The 14900-nt window shown below is 47.2% G+C and overlaps 1 long non-coding RNA gene across 1 annotated transcript; it reads right to left on the reverse strand.

The window, feature by feature from the left end:
• Positions 1–1848: 1848 nt before the first annotated feature.
• On the reverse strand, positions 1849–10216 carry LOC104993801. Its single transcript, XR_825877.1, has 3 exons — positions 10175–10216; positions 9706–9763; positions 1849–2203 (listed from the first exon to the last, which is right to left on the reverse strand). It is a non-coding gene; the product is annotated as an uncharacterized LOC104993801 (long non-coding RNA).
• Positions 10217–14900: the final 4684 nt, after the last annotated feature.

Below are 14900 nucleotides of genomic sequence, written 5' to 3' on the forward strand. Positions count from 1 at the left end.
ATACCCTTGCCAGTGTACTGGTGGCATTTCTGTTTGTTTTTCTAAGTGCAGTTAATTAAACCCTGGGTGGTTCCAGGGGGCTGTCTGTGGAACAGAGAAATATCACCTCCTCCTGAAAGTCTCCCTTGATTCCCCTGCAGAGTTAGCAGCTTCTTCCTTTTGTCTCCTCACATCCCTCAGAATGCCCTGTGTTCATGTCCATCATAGGACTTATCGTGTTAGAATTATTAACCTACTTTTGTGCTTCCTGAACCAAGTGCCAGCTCCCTGAGGGCAGGAGCTATGGTTTTTAGCATCTTTCAGTCCTCACTTACCTGTAGGCATTTACTACCTGTAGGTGTTTACTAAATGTCTCACTACCTGCAGATGTTTACTAAAACCTCTCACCTGGACTTCCCCTCTAATGGGCTCCTGGTACTTACTCTGCCCCAGAGGCTCTGCTGGTCCCAAGCAGGTCATCCCTGCCTTCGGCACAACCTCTCCAGCCCCTTGAATCCAGGCCCAGGCCTGCTGAGTCCTTCCGGTCTGGATGGCATTGGTCCCGACACGTTGGATGGAGCCCTCTGTGGACACAATGGTCACCCCTGTGACCGTGAAGGCGGATGAGTTGGTTTCCTTGTGAGTTCGGGTGCTTTGGTGCTTCCACTCTCTTGGACTGGGCCTGCCTGCCAGGATCTCCCTGGTCTTGTCTGTTGCCCAACAAGTTGTCGCGTTGGAGCCTGACTTGAGGTTAAGGACGTCTAACTCTCAGGAGGCCTTGCTCAGACCTGGTAGGAAGGTTTTTCAAGAAGATCCCAGACCTCTGACTCTGGGCTGATCCTGGCCAGCCTGACTCCAGAAAGAAATGGCAACAGGCAGAGAGGATGATGAATGGCTATGGAATAGGAAATTGGGTTTTGTTTGTGACAAGTCATCTATTAGTCCCCCTACCATCCCTCTGTCCCCGAAGCCACAGATAAATAAATAAAAACCACTCAATATTTCAACCAACTGGAGAAACAGCAAAAAATCCACGTGCCATGTAGGAAGAGAGACAAGCCTGTGATGTGCACGGCTCTTCCCCAGCAGATGTGTGGAGCAGGAGGGGGAAGGCTGATTTCTGTGGAGCTGTTCATGCAGGGATAGTTGGTTTCCCGTGTCACCCACTGCCCACTCTGGGATATGGACTTCCAGGATAAGTCCTCACGGTCACTCTGTGGGCCAGGCTGCCCCCTTCCACCTCCCAGACCACGGCATTCGCCTTCCGATGGCTCTCTCAGTTCCTTGGGTCTCCCTCAACCCATCACCCACATGGCAGGCCGAACGACCTTTGAAACTGTACAGACGAGGTCACAGCGCACCCAGCCACGCAGTGTCTGTTCTGCTCCCCAATGGCTCAGCCCCTTCCCCGCTCAGGAGCCCTTTGAGCTGATTGCATTCCTCTGTCTCTTCACTGGTCTTACTTCATTGCCTCCCTCAGGCCTCAGACCCAAACTTTGCTTCTTCAGGGAAAGGTTCTCTGCCTTGCCGACCTAAATGCTCTCCTTCCCATCCTGTGTCCTCATAGGAACCTCTGCTTTTCCTTCATGGCATATGCTAAAATTTGTAATCACATATTCATTTGTCTGGGCTTCTCAGGTGGCTCAGCAGTAAAGAATCCACCTGCCAATGCAGGAGATGGGGGTTTGATCCTTGGATTGGGAAGATCCCTTGGAGAAGGAAATGACAACCCACTCCAGTATTCTTGCCTGGAGAATCCCATGGACAGAGGAGCCTGGCAGACTACAGTCCATGAAGTCACAAAGAGTCAGACATGACTGAGCGACTAAATAACAACAAAAAATTCATTTGTCTATGCTTTTTTTTTTTTTTAATTTATTTTAGTTTTGTCTGAGCTTGGTCTTTGTTGCTGTGCAGGCTTTCTCTAGGTGCAGCGAGTGTGGGCTCCTCTGTAGATGTGGTGCGTGGGCTTATCTTGTTGTGGGGTGCAGGAGGCAGGGTGCACGGCTTTCAGCAGTTGAGGCACGCAGGCTCAGTGGCTCTGTGGCATGCGGAATCCTTATGGACCAGGGGTCAAGCCCGTGTCCCCTGCACTGGCAGGCGGATTCTTCACCACTGTACCATCAGGGAAGTCCTTGTCTACCGTTTCCTCCTCCAACCATCCCGTGTCCTCCATGAAGGCAGGGGGCAATGTCCGGTTGATGAATCGTTGCATATCTAATGTCTAGTACAGAGTAGGTACTCATCAAACATTTGTTGAATGAAAGAATCAGCAGCGACTTGATACAATAAACTTCAATATAATAACACACATGGGCGGGGATTAGAGCTTGTATGCTATGAGTCGAATAGTTAGGAGAAAGCCCCAGTACATAATTGTGTTTATCTGCTAATTTATAAGACCAAGGACTGGGACTGAGATTTAAGTCCTATCCATCTTAGAGCTTAGACACAAGGAAATATGTGTGAGAAGTAAGAATAGATTCCAGGGAGGCCAAGTCAGAAGGGAGAATATCAGGATTTTTTGAGGCAAAAAAATCACCCAAAGAATTTCTCAACATCAGTACTATTGACATTTTAGGTGGATAACTTTTGTTGAGGAGGCTTTTTCTATGCAGGACAGCATGTTTTGCAACATTCCTTGCCTCCACTCACTCGGTTTCATTAGCAGCCTTCTTTCCTAGTTTGACAAGCAAAAACATCCCTAAACATGGCCTAACATACCCTGGGGATGGGGTGTAAAACTGCCCCCCATTTGAGAACAACTACCCTAAGAGAGGAAATGACACAGTGAACAGAACCCAGTAAATGCCAGAAAGACGAAGGCATGGAGGCAGCTAACGTCAGCATTTACTGCAGCCACTCTGTTGGCTTGTATAAACCCTGGAAGAGAGCATGGGGTCCCTTGTAATTATACCATTTCGGACTCCAGCCTTCTGACTGTGGGAACCCTCCCTGCCGTCTGCACGAAGCACTAACAGAGCTCCTTCTGCCTGACTTCAAGTGGCCGTGGCTCACTCCACCCAGATTCACAGCTGGCCCAGATCCTTGGTGGGACCATCAGAGCCTGGGGCAGTGCTGGCTGCTACTTGGGGTGACCCAGCTCACTGATTCTGAGATAAGAATATAAGACATCCCTTGGAATTCCCCTCAAATATTTCGGAGGTAGGATTTGGGGAAAGGTTGACTTCCAGTAATCAAACTGGCAGCAGAACTTACCCACAGTCAGGAGTTTGTAATAAACTTAACAACATTATGATTAACTCAAAATCTGGTGAAGCTAAAGATGCTAACATTTACGAAGCCTTGGTTTCATCTGCTCTCCACAAAAACTCTACACCAGTACTATTATTAGTCACTATTTTATGGATAAACCAACTTCCCAGGGCACCACTGCCTGGATGAGGACTAGGTCCTGGGCTCCAACGCAAGCCATGATTACTCCTTTCAATAAAATCCTTTATCATCTTCTGCCAAGTTAGAGGGATAGTTTAATTCCTTCAGCTAAGGTTGGCCAGTTGAAGCATAGACTGGTTTTTGTTAGCTCTGCCTTTCTAATTAATGAACTGAGCAAAGCAAGAAAATGTATCCACACTGAAGAGGAAAAGTTAAAATTTTACATAACCTCCTGCTCGTTCTGCCTGTGTAACTCAGCTTGCTCCTTGCAAAGTCTGGATCATGTAGGTCACGTAGTCTCAGAAAGTGGGGACTTGGAATACTAAGAACTGGAGCTTATCTCACTCACCCTTGTCCTGCTCTTTGCAACTGCCCGGCCCCTGCAAACCTGCTTAATCAGGCTTGTCCGTGTAAAGGTCAGCCATCCCCCTCCCTGTCTTGATCACTGTTCCTGGGCACGTGAAACCCCTTAGTTTAAACCAGCCTATTAGCAGCTAGTGTTGGCCACTATAGTCTGTTTGTAAAAACTCTGTAACCCCTTTGTTTGGGGCTCAGAAATTGGAGTGTTAACTGCTCTGGGGCTGCTGGTGTAATAAACCTGAGTTCTTCAACTCTCCGAGTGTGGTGCTTGCTTGCTCGATTACTGGTTTCTGCAACACCATGTCTATAAATTACTACTTTTCAGTATCTAGTTATTTGTTTATATATTCAGGAACCATTTGTTGATTGAACAAATGAATGATTAAATATTATGAATTTATATCCTGAGCTGCTACTGGTCCATTCTAGCTGTGGATTATGGCCATAGTGTGGGGTGACTGGCTGACTTGGTCTTTGCCCAGGACTGATGGATTTCCTGGGATTTGGGACTTTCAGTATTTTCCTTGGGATGAGTTGGTCACCTGTCCATAAAACTCTTTTAATGTGGATGTCCAACCCTCCCAGCTTGCAGAGGCATTAGTTCAACAAACACACGTTGCAGTCTTTCTCCACGCCAAGCAATGGTGTAGAGATAAGAGACACGTAGTCTCTGCCCTTGGGTACTTGATGCTGAAATGTTAGTTAACTGTGAAGCTTTATGCTGGAGCTGGTGCTGCAGCAATGAGAGACAGCCCTCCCAAGCTCTCAACCAGGCTCTGCAGTGCCCACCTTCTCAGCATCCCGGTCCAAGCCAGGAGCACTCCTGCGCCCCTTTCTGCTTCCCCCTCTTGCTCATTCTACTCTGCACGTTCCCTCTAGTGTGAACCATTCCAAGTGTCAAAGCTTCTAATGAGTTCTGGGGGAAACAAACACTCGGGAGTTCTGGGACTGAAACACCAGCTCAGTGAGTGAATTATCAAGCTCTTTCACTTCTTTTGCTAAAGGCGGAGAGGCCTAGATTGTGAGATTAGCAGAGAGGACCTCGCTGTCTGCTTTTTATACAATTTAAAAAGCTATGCAATATTGTGTTAGTTTCAGACATATAGCTTCAGATTCTTTTCCAGTGTAAGTTATTATAAGATACTGAATATCATTCCCAGCGCTATAATATGGTAAATCCTGTTGCTTGCCTATAGAGTGATGTGTATGTTAGTTTATATGGGATTAACAGATATGTATCTCAGCTTTTTGATTCAACTTTCCTAGTAGCTCAGATGGTAAAGAATCTGCCTGCAGTGCAGGAGACCTGGGTTCAATCCCTGGGTTGGGAAGATTCCTTGGAGAAGGAAATAGCAACCCACTCCAGTATCCTTGTCTGGGAAATCCCATGGACAGAAGAGCCTGGTGGGCTACAATCCATGGGGTCGGACACAACTTAGAAACTAATACTTTAAACACTGCTCTTTGATTCAACTTGGGGTGAGATACATGCTTCCAGATTTTCATTATACAATATCATTAGCTCCTTATACCACCTGCCCCCAGGGGATGTTCCTGAAGGAAGACTAGAGAGACTGGAAGTAAAAAAGTGCAGCCAATCCTCTGAGCCTGACTAGCCTGCAGAGTACCAGAGAGAAAGGATGAGCGGCTGCAGACTCATCACAGTGGTGAGCAGGGCCGGGGAGGCGTGTGAGGGTCTCCTGCTGGTGGCCTCAGTTTCCTCTCTGAAAAAGAACTCCTCAGAATCCAACCCACAGGCATAACTCATACCCTCAAGCCACATCCGTACTCTCAAGCAAAATTCAGACCACTGGGATTGTATGTAAATGAAAACAGGACAAGACCCTGCTGTTTTTCCTATGCAAGGTAATTGGGTTCAAACTGATTTCTGTATGGTTTAGTGTTTATAAGAAAAGCTTTCCTTTAGCTTAATTTGTTGTTGTTGCTTAGTCGCTAAGTTGTAGGACTCTTTTGTGACCCCGTGGACTGTAGCCCGCCAGGCTCCTCTGACCATGGGATTCTCCAGGTAAGAATACTGGAGTGGGGTGCCATGTTCTCCTCCAGGGACTCTTCCCGACCCAGGGATGGAACCCGTGTCTCCTGCATCGGCAGGCAGATTCCTTACCTCTGAGCCACCAGGGAAGCCCGCCAGTCCACATTAGAGACAATGATATGGGCTTGGCTGGCCTCCAGGTCCCACACCCCTGCCGTCTGCCTTCCCCATCCTCCTCCATAGTGGGGCGGGCAGATTCTTTTACCACTGAGGCACCAGGAAAGCACCTTTAGCTTAAGGGAACTGTCCTATTTGCTGATTTGTTCCATCAGTCTGGCATGGTCTGTCCACAAGACCTGTGCTAATTCAAGTCTCAGCCTAAATGCTGTGACAAACCTTATGAAGCTTCCCTATCTAAGCAAGGCAAGCTTGAGGGCTTTTTCTTCTCTGTGCTCCTGGCATGGGGCCCTTCAATTCTGCATTTTCTCTTCAGGTTGCGTGCGTGCGTGCTAAGTCACTTCAGTCGTGTCTGACTCTTTGTGACCCCATGGACTGTAGCCCGTCAGAGTCCTCTGTCCATGGGGATTCTCCAGGCAAGAATACTGAAGTGGGTTGTCATGCCCTCCTCCAGGGGATCTTCCCGACCCAGGGATCAAACCAGTGACTCCTGTAGCTCCTGCATTGCAGGTGGATTCTTTACCACAGAGCCACTGGGGAAGCCCTCGCTTCAGGTTACAGTGACACTGAATGTCTGCTGGGAACCCTGGAGGGGGAGGTGCCCTTCTTCTTTGAGTCTTTAGCTCCAAGCACAGGACCCAGCACACAGCACGTGCTCATTAAATTCATGATTGAATGAGAGTGAATAACGGGGCTGGGCCTACTAGCTTAGGGAGATATGCCCCCTCACACTCCATGCCTTGAGAGCTCCTAGGACAGCAAAGAGATCCAACCAGTCCATCCTAAAGGAAATCAGTCCTGAATATTCACTGGAAGGACTGATGTTGAAGCTGAAACTCCAATACTTTGGCCACCTGATGGGAAGAGCTGACTCATTTGAAAAGACCCTGATGTTGGGAAAGATTGAGGGCAGGAGGAGAAGGGGACGACAGAGGATGAGATGGTTGGATGGCATCACTGACTCAATGGACATGATTTTGAGTAAACTCAGGGAGTTGGTGATGGACAGGAGGCCTGGCGTGCTGCAGTCCATGGGGTCGCAGAGTTGGACGTGACTGAGCAACTGAACTGAATCTAACTCCATGCCTGTGTGTGTGCTAAGTCACTTCAGTCGTGTCCGACTCTTTGAGACTCCGTGGACTGTAGCCCGCCAGGCTCCTCTGCCCATGGGTTTCTCCAGGCAAGAATACTGCAGTGGGTTGCTGTGCCCTCCTCATACTCCACGTCACTGGTCAGATCCAAAGCCTGGCGGTGAGGGAGGTAAGGTGTGCAGACATCTGTAAATAGTTGGAGCTGAGTCCTTGGGAGGAACCGTCCAAAAAGATATACGCAAACTGTATCCAAGTGCCAAGAACAAAACTCTGTGGGAGAGCTTCCAGTAAATCAGGCTGAGAATTTGGTTAGTTAGTTCAGTCGTTCAGTCGTGTCTGACTCTTTGCGACCCCATGGACCACAGCACGCCAGGCCTCCCTGTCCATCACCAACTCCCAGAGCTCACCAAAACTCATGTCCATTGAGTCGGTGATGCCATCCAGCCATCTCACGCTCTGTCGTCCTCGTCTCCTCCCGCCTTCAGTCTTTCCCTGCGTCAGGAGGGGTGTTTAAGGTAGGACAGTGACACCTAGTGGTGGAAGGACTACCCCGCTTCAGACTCCCGATCCAGCTCATCACTGGAGGGTCTGTGGGCTGGTTGGGATTTTGGCAGGGCTCCATCCGGGAGCGGTGGGCAGGAAGTGCTCCGCCTGCAGGACCTCTGGTCTCTAAAGTGGAATAGATGGGCTGACTGGCAAAACCACAAACATTGTGCCTTAAGTTAATGATGCTGTTGTTGTTTAGTCGCTCAGTCGTGTCCAACTTTTTGCGATTCTATGCCCTGTAGCCCACCAAGCTCCTTGGTCCGTGGGATTCTCCAGGCAAGAATACTGGAACGGGTTGCCATTTCCTTCTTCAGGGGATCTTCCCAACCCAGGGATTGACCCCGAGTCTCCTGCTCTGGCAGGCAGATTTTTTTTTTTTAACCACTGAGCCACCAGGAAAGCCCAGTGATGCTGTGCTGTACACTTAAACATTTGTTTAAATGTTCTTACAACAATTACGCTCACATGCACACCAATTGGCAGGGCCAGATTAGATGACCATAGAGTCCCCCGTGCAAACCTCCCTGAGCCCAGAGAGTGAAAAAAGACCAACTGAAAGTCACAGCCAATTAGCCCCAGAGCCTGACTTTGAATCCAGCTTTGCTGATACTCAGAAAGACATCTTTCCTCTCGATCACACTTCCTCTCCTGAAGGCAGGGCAAACTGACTTCAGTAGGGTGGGGTTATGTTACCATGAAACTAAGGCAAACTTAGGAACAAAACAATATGTGGGGGAAACTTGAAGATGTGTCCAAGGGGACTCACACCTTCTCTGTCTGAAGAAAGGAAGGACGGGTGGGATCAAGCCCGTGCTCTCCATCTCTGCTCGCACCCAGCACCTGCCTTCTTCCCCCTGACTTCTCAGGGCCAAGAGCTACTGTCTGTGTCCTCACTCGAAGGACCAATTTGATGGTTCACACTAAAAAGACGTTGCAATGGATTCTTTGTAAGGGCAGTGGTGGGAAGCCTGGAAAGTGTTAGAATCACCCGAGGGGCTCAGGCACTTACAGGGTGTTTGTTATCTTGCCCCAGTCTGCAGAAAGTGGTGCAGTGGAAGGAAGAGCACCATGTACAATGTGAGAGGAGCTTAGGCTGGGGGCTGGGAGGGGATTCGCACAGGGACTCCTGGCTGAGGGGCTCTGGCCAGGGGAGCCTGTCCTTCTCTGCTGCCAGCGGAGCTGGCCTGCTGAGTCGTCTTCAGGGGCCTCCTGGTGCCTGGCACAGAGCCCAGGCTCGGGGAACGTCCCTGTGGCTCCTCCCTTGACTCCAGTTTCCCACAATGTCTGCTTTTCTGCCGCATGCGTGTATTTCCATCTCAGCCAAGGTGTCTGTCTGGTTTGGCTTTTCAATTGGCTTCTCCCTGAGACACAGATTCTCTTATCATTGTCATTCCTTCATTCCCCACTGGCTGTCCCAGGCTCCATGGTGGGAACAAGTAAGGAACCGCTATCTCTTGCTTCCAGCAAAACCTGTCGCTGCAAACATGGAGCAGAAAATGGAGCTTGATTTAAACTTACCAAAAGTGCACGGTGGAAAGATGTGCTACCAAGATGCTCCGGGCATGTGTTCTTGCTGTTTCTCTAGAGTCCTCCTTTTGGGTGGAGATTTGGTTATTCTTTCGTGCAGTGATAGAACTCTTAATTTAGTGATTTTTTTCTAATATACATGAAAACGTAAGCATTCCAAAGACATGAAGGCGTGGATATAGATGATTTGTTTGTCATTCAGTGTAGCAAAGAGATGTATATTTGGCTAATTGATATAAGACTAAATCCAAGTTGTTAAGGGACACTTAATGTGTGTTTTCGCTGTGTTAAGCACTTTATGTGTGTTTTATCATTAAATATACAGAAATACTTGGAGGTAGACAATTATCCCAATCTGTGGTTGAGAAAACTGACACTCAGCTACTCACCTAAAATCACACACAGGTTGTAAGATTCTTGAGGGCAAGACCCTTGTCTTATTTCCCGCTCTCCCATTTGTCTCCCGGTACGTGATAAAGTCGATGGTGGCTAATGCTGATGGTGAAGTGACGATGACCGAGAATGACTCTGAGATGGGAGATCTCCATTCTACCACTGACCCCTGTACTCTGCCCCCAGGCATAATCTACACAGAACTTATCCCATTGGAACTCTTAAGAATATACCTCACCTTACCTCCATATCAGGGTAAGATGATCGTATCTTAATTCTGTTCTTGTCTCAGTTTCTTTATCTGTAAAATGGGAATAAAAATATGACTTTAGGGAAAGTGAGACATAAATGTGCGTCAGATGTGAAAATCCTTTGTGAGTTGTTCATCATCAAACATATGAAAGGTGTTATTTCTATTAACACTCTGATATTAAATATTAATAATAATATCCATACCTATGTGAGAGGTAGACTACATTTTCCTCACTCAGGGCATAAAGCAAAACTGATCTTATATTCTTTGTTTGTATCTTGATATTTTAAAGGTGGAAAGGGACAATTTTAAGCTACTCTATTCTTCTCTTGGGGCTTCCCCAGTGGCTCAGCAGAAAAGGATCTACCTACAATGTAGGAGACACAGGAGACGTGGGTTCTATGCCCTGGAGGAGGATCCCCTGGAGGAGGGCATAGCAACCCACTCCAATATTCTCACCTGGAGAATCCCGTGGACAGAGGAGCCTGGCGGGCCACGGTCTACAAGGTCACAAAGAGTTGGACAGGACTGAAGTGACTGAGAATATACACACGGACTCAGACATTCTTCTCCTGACAAAGCTTGACTGTCAAGTCTATTTTCTTGCTGTGGATGAGAAAAACTTATTTTGAACATCTGAAACTCTATATTGCATTCTTAATATTACAACAGTAATTACCCCCTGCCAGCTATGGATGGTTGCCTTGGGTTGTCCACAATGGAGGCTGAAGAAGCCCTTTTTATACATTATAGTGGTATTAGTCAAAGTATGGTGTTTGGCTTCGGCTTGTCAATGAACTTTTCATTATTAGCTGAAAAATAAACATTTAGAAGTTGACAGTAAAGCATCTAGAAACATTGTATGGCAACTTTACAGAGTTCGTTTTATGTCTGTTGAATCTAATACTAAAAAAAGTGTGGCTTGCATTTTGTTTTTTTTATTTTGAATTTTAACAATACATTTTGATTGTGTTTTCCAAAAACATGTACATATGACGGATTGGAATCTAAAAAGAAAGGTCATTTACTCCTAGTAGTTTGAGAAGTCTTGCTTTGTATCTAAAAAGGAGGGGTGGAGTTTCTAGTCATTTATGCTGAGGATCCTTCTTGGAGCTATGAAAATGTGCTCTTCTTTTTCTTAGGTCTCTAAGACCTAAGAGGTACTGTCAAAAACACACCCTGAGGCATGGTCAGAAGCCTGATTTGGGCCATAAGTGTCCCATACTCTCCTCCCAGAGAAGTAGATGCTAACTGCTTTGCATTTGCAGACTCAAATAGGCCATTTTAGTTATTGTTTCCTCAAGATCAAAGTCTGCTCCGTGGTGACTCCTGGCTGTCAGCTTCCAGATGCAGAAATAACTGGCCATGGTTTCAAGACATGGCTCACCAGGTACCTCTTTACCACGAAACGAGGAAACTAGGGCCCAGAGAGGTCGAGCAACTTGTCCTAGGCACACGGTTCTTATAGCTTAGAACCAAGATTCAAACCCAGCTCTGTTTTCTCCAAGAGCACATGATCTTCCACAATAAGTCATTTCGGTGAAATGAGACAGATTCCCCAGGTTCCTCGGGGCGTCACACAGAAAGAGTTGAGGGGCCTACAGGGAAGAAGAGAATGGCGGGGGCATGCAGGATGTGAGAAGTGACAATAGATTGATAGAGGGAGATGCAATTGTTATGGGTTGACTCTACGCCCTACTTCCAGAAATTCTTGTATTGAAATTCTAGCTCCCAATACCTCACAATGTGACTTTATTTGGACACAGGATCTTTTCTCAGCCTTAGTTCAGTTCCTCATTCGTGTCTGACTCTTTGGGACTCTATGGACTGCAGCACGCCAGGCCTCCCTGTCCATCACCAACTTCCAGAGTTTACTCAGACTCATGTCCATTGAGTCAGTGATGCCATCCAACCATCTCATCCTCTGGTCTTTTCAGAAGTAATCAAATTAAAATGAGGTCATTAACTGTGTGCTTAGTTGCTCAGTCTTGTCCGACTCTTTCTGACCCCATGGACTGTAGCCCACCAGGCTCCTCTGTCCATGGGATTCTCCAGGCAAGAATACTGGAGTGGGTAGTGGTTACCTTCTCCAGGGGATCTTCCCAACCCAGGGATCGAATCCAGGTCTCCCGCATTGCAGAAGGATTCTTTACCATCTGAGCCACCAGGGAAGCCCGAGGTCATTAGGACGAACTGTAATCCAATCTCATTGATGAAAAAGGGGAAACTTGGAGGCAGATCCGTACAGAGGACAACGATGTGAGGAGCCACAGGGGGAAGGTGGCCCCTCTACAGCCAAGGAGAAACTCCAGTGTCGGGCCTTTCCTCACAGCTGTCAGAAGGAGCCAACCCTGCTGACTCCTGATCTCAGACATTCAGCCTCCAGGACTGTGAGCAAAGGCATTTCTGCTGTTGAAGCTGCTGCAGGAAGGGGGACCCCTTCCAGGGCCGGAGAGTGGGCTCTTGTCCAACACTCAGAAATGAACTGTCTGAGGAGACGCACATGCTGACAAAGCAAGAGACTTCACTGGGAAGGGGCACCGGGCGGAGAGCAGGAGTGAGGGAGCCCGGGAGGACTGCTCTGCCACGAGGCTCGCAGTCTCGGGTTTGGGGGATGGGATTAGTTTCCAGCTTATCTCTGGCCCATCACTCTGACTCAGGTCCTTCCTGGCTTTGTGTGCATCTCTCAGCCAAGATGGATTCCAGCGAGGAGGACTCTGGGAGGTTGGTTAGACATGTGGACTGGCCTCTCCTTTCCTTTTGACCTTTCCCAGATTCTGCAAGTCGGTGATCACTTGTTAGTTCTGAGTTCCTTACCAGGACCCCGTGTTCTAAAATAACTCATGCAAGTGGCTACTAGCTTGCCCGGCCAGGGAGGGTAGTTTCTGTCAGTGTTTCCCCTCACAAAGCCACCCAGTCTGGGGTACTTTGTTACAGCAGCCCCGGCAAACTAATATAGACATTGTAGACTAAAGAGCATTCTGACAGAGCCCTCAGTTCAGTTCAGTCACTCAGTTGTGTCTGACTCTTTGAGACCCCATGGACTGCAGCATGCCCAGCTTCCCTATCCATCACCAACTCCTGGAGCTTGCTCAAACTCATGTCCATCGAGTCGGTGATGCCATCCAGCCATCTCATCCTCTGTCATCCCCTTCTCCCGCCTTCAATCTTTCCCAGCATCAGGGTCTTTTCAAATGAGTCAGTTCTTCACATCAGGTGGCCAAAGTATTGGAGTTTCAGCTTCAGCATCAGTCCTTTCAATGAATATTCAGGACTGATTTCCTTTAGGATGGACTGGTTGGATCTCCTTGCAGTCCAAGGGACTCTCAAGAGTCTTCTCCAACACAACAGTTCAAAAGCATCAATTCTTTGATGCTCAGCTTTCTTTATAGTCCAACTCTCACATTCATACATGACTACTGGAAAAACCATAGCCTAGACTAGATGGACCTTTGTTAACAAAGTAATGTCTCTACTTTTTAATATGCTGTCTAGTTTGGTCCTAACTTTTCTTCCAAGGAGCAAGTGTCTTTTAATTTCATGGTTGCAGTCACCATCTACAGTGATTTTGGAGCCCCCCAGAATAAAGTCTGCCCCTGTTTCCACTGTTTCCCCATCTATTTGCCATGAAGCGATTTGCCATGACAGAGCCCTAGCTTTCAGACTATAACAGCATCATTAAAGATGCTGGAGACACTGGTCCCCACAGTGGCAGAGAGAGAGGACGTCCTGCTGGCTCAGACTGTAGACAGGGCTCCGCCCTGTTAACAATTCCTTGCCTCTGGCCAGGGCAGGGTGAATGACAGTGTTCTTTTCAATCCTGTCAACTTCCTAATCTAGTTCCAGCCCCACTGCCCTGCCTCCTGATGACTTTCTTTCTGGCCTGACTTTCTGTCATTCTTTCAGGCCTGACCTCCGCAGACCCCTTACAAAGAGATTTTTCAGCAGCCTCATCTCTATCAGTCTTAAATGTATTTTAAGCATTGCTTTGTATGGGGAATACTTTACAAATGACACAGCTGTTCCCCCCTAGCTCTTAACCACTTCTTTAAAAGCAAACTGACTCTCTATCCTCCACCACAAAATTCTTCCAGTTCTGTTGGAAGGAAAGGCTACTGAGAATGAGTGTGCTTCCCAGGGAAGGAGCCGCCTGTGGTCTCTGGAGGTCGAGGGGCAGGGCTCTGCTGGCCATCGGTGGGCCATGGGAGTAGGAAATCAAGGTAGACCAGATGCTCTGTCTCAGAAGGGAGTGTTTTTGTGAATTCTGCATACTGTTCTGGCTGGAGGGTTTGTTCTAACTACATGCAGAAGCTCTCCATGCCTTTTCTGGAAGCTTCTTTGGAACTTAAAAATTTTTTTTTTCTTTCAGTTTTATCCAGGCATAATTGACATACAGCACCATATACGTTAAAGGTGTACATTATGATTTGACATATATATCATGGAATGATTCCTGCAAATTTAGTCATCTCTCATCTCATATAGATATACATTATAGAAGTTAAAAATTTTTTTCTTGTGATGAGATCTCTTAGGACTTTCTTTCCTAACAATTTTCATGTATAACATACATCAGTGTTAATTATCTTTATGTTGTATGTTATGTCTCCAGTACTTGTTTTCTTATAACTGGAAGTTTGTGCATTTTGACCACCTTCATCCAACTCTCTTTCTCGCCACCCCCACCTCTGGTAACCACAAATCCAATCTCTTTTTCTATAAGTGGATCTGTATTGAAAGTATAATTGACCTAAAACAACACTGTGTTAGTTCCTATTATACAGTCTGCTGCTGCTGCTGCTAAATCGCTTCAGTCCTGTCCGACTCTGTGCGACCCCATAGACGGCAGCACACCAGGCTCCCCCGTCCCTGGGATTCTCCAGGCAAGAACACCGGAGTGGGTTGCCATTTCCTTCTCCAATGTGTGAAAGTGAAAAGTGAAAGGGAAGTCGCTCGGTCGTGTCCGACTCTTAGCAACCCCATGGACTACAGCCTACCAGGCTCCTCTGTCCATGGGATTTTCCAGGCAAAAGTACTGGAGTGGGGTGCCATCGCCTTCTCAGATTACACAGTATAGTGATTGTATATTTCTGTACATTTCAAAATGATAGCCACCACCATAAGTCTAATTACAATATGTCACCATACAAAGATACTGCAAGCAAGTCTTTTTAGTTTAATATAA

Source organism: Bison bison, unplaced genomic scaffold (assembly GCF_000754665.1).
Source record: "Bison bison bison isolate TAMUID 2011002044 unplaced genomic scaffold, Bison_UMD1.0 scf7180017864245, whole genome shotgun sequence".
NCBI classification, from domain to species: domain Eukaryota; kingdom Metazoa; phylum Chordata; class Mammalia; order Artiodactyla; family Bovidae; genus Bison; species Bison bison.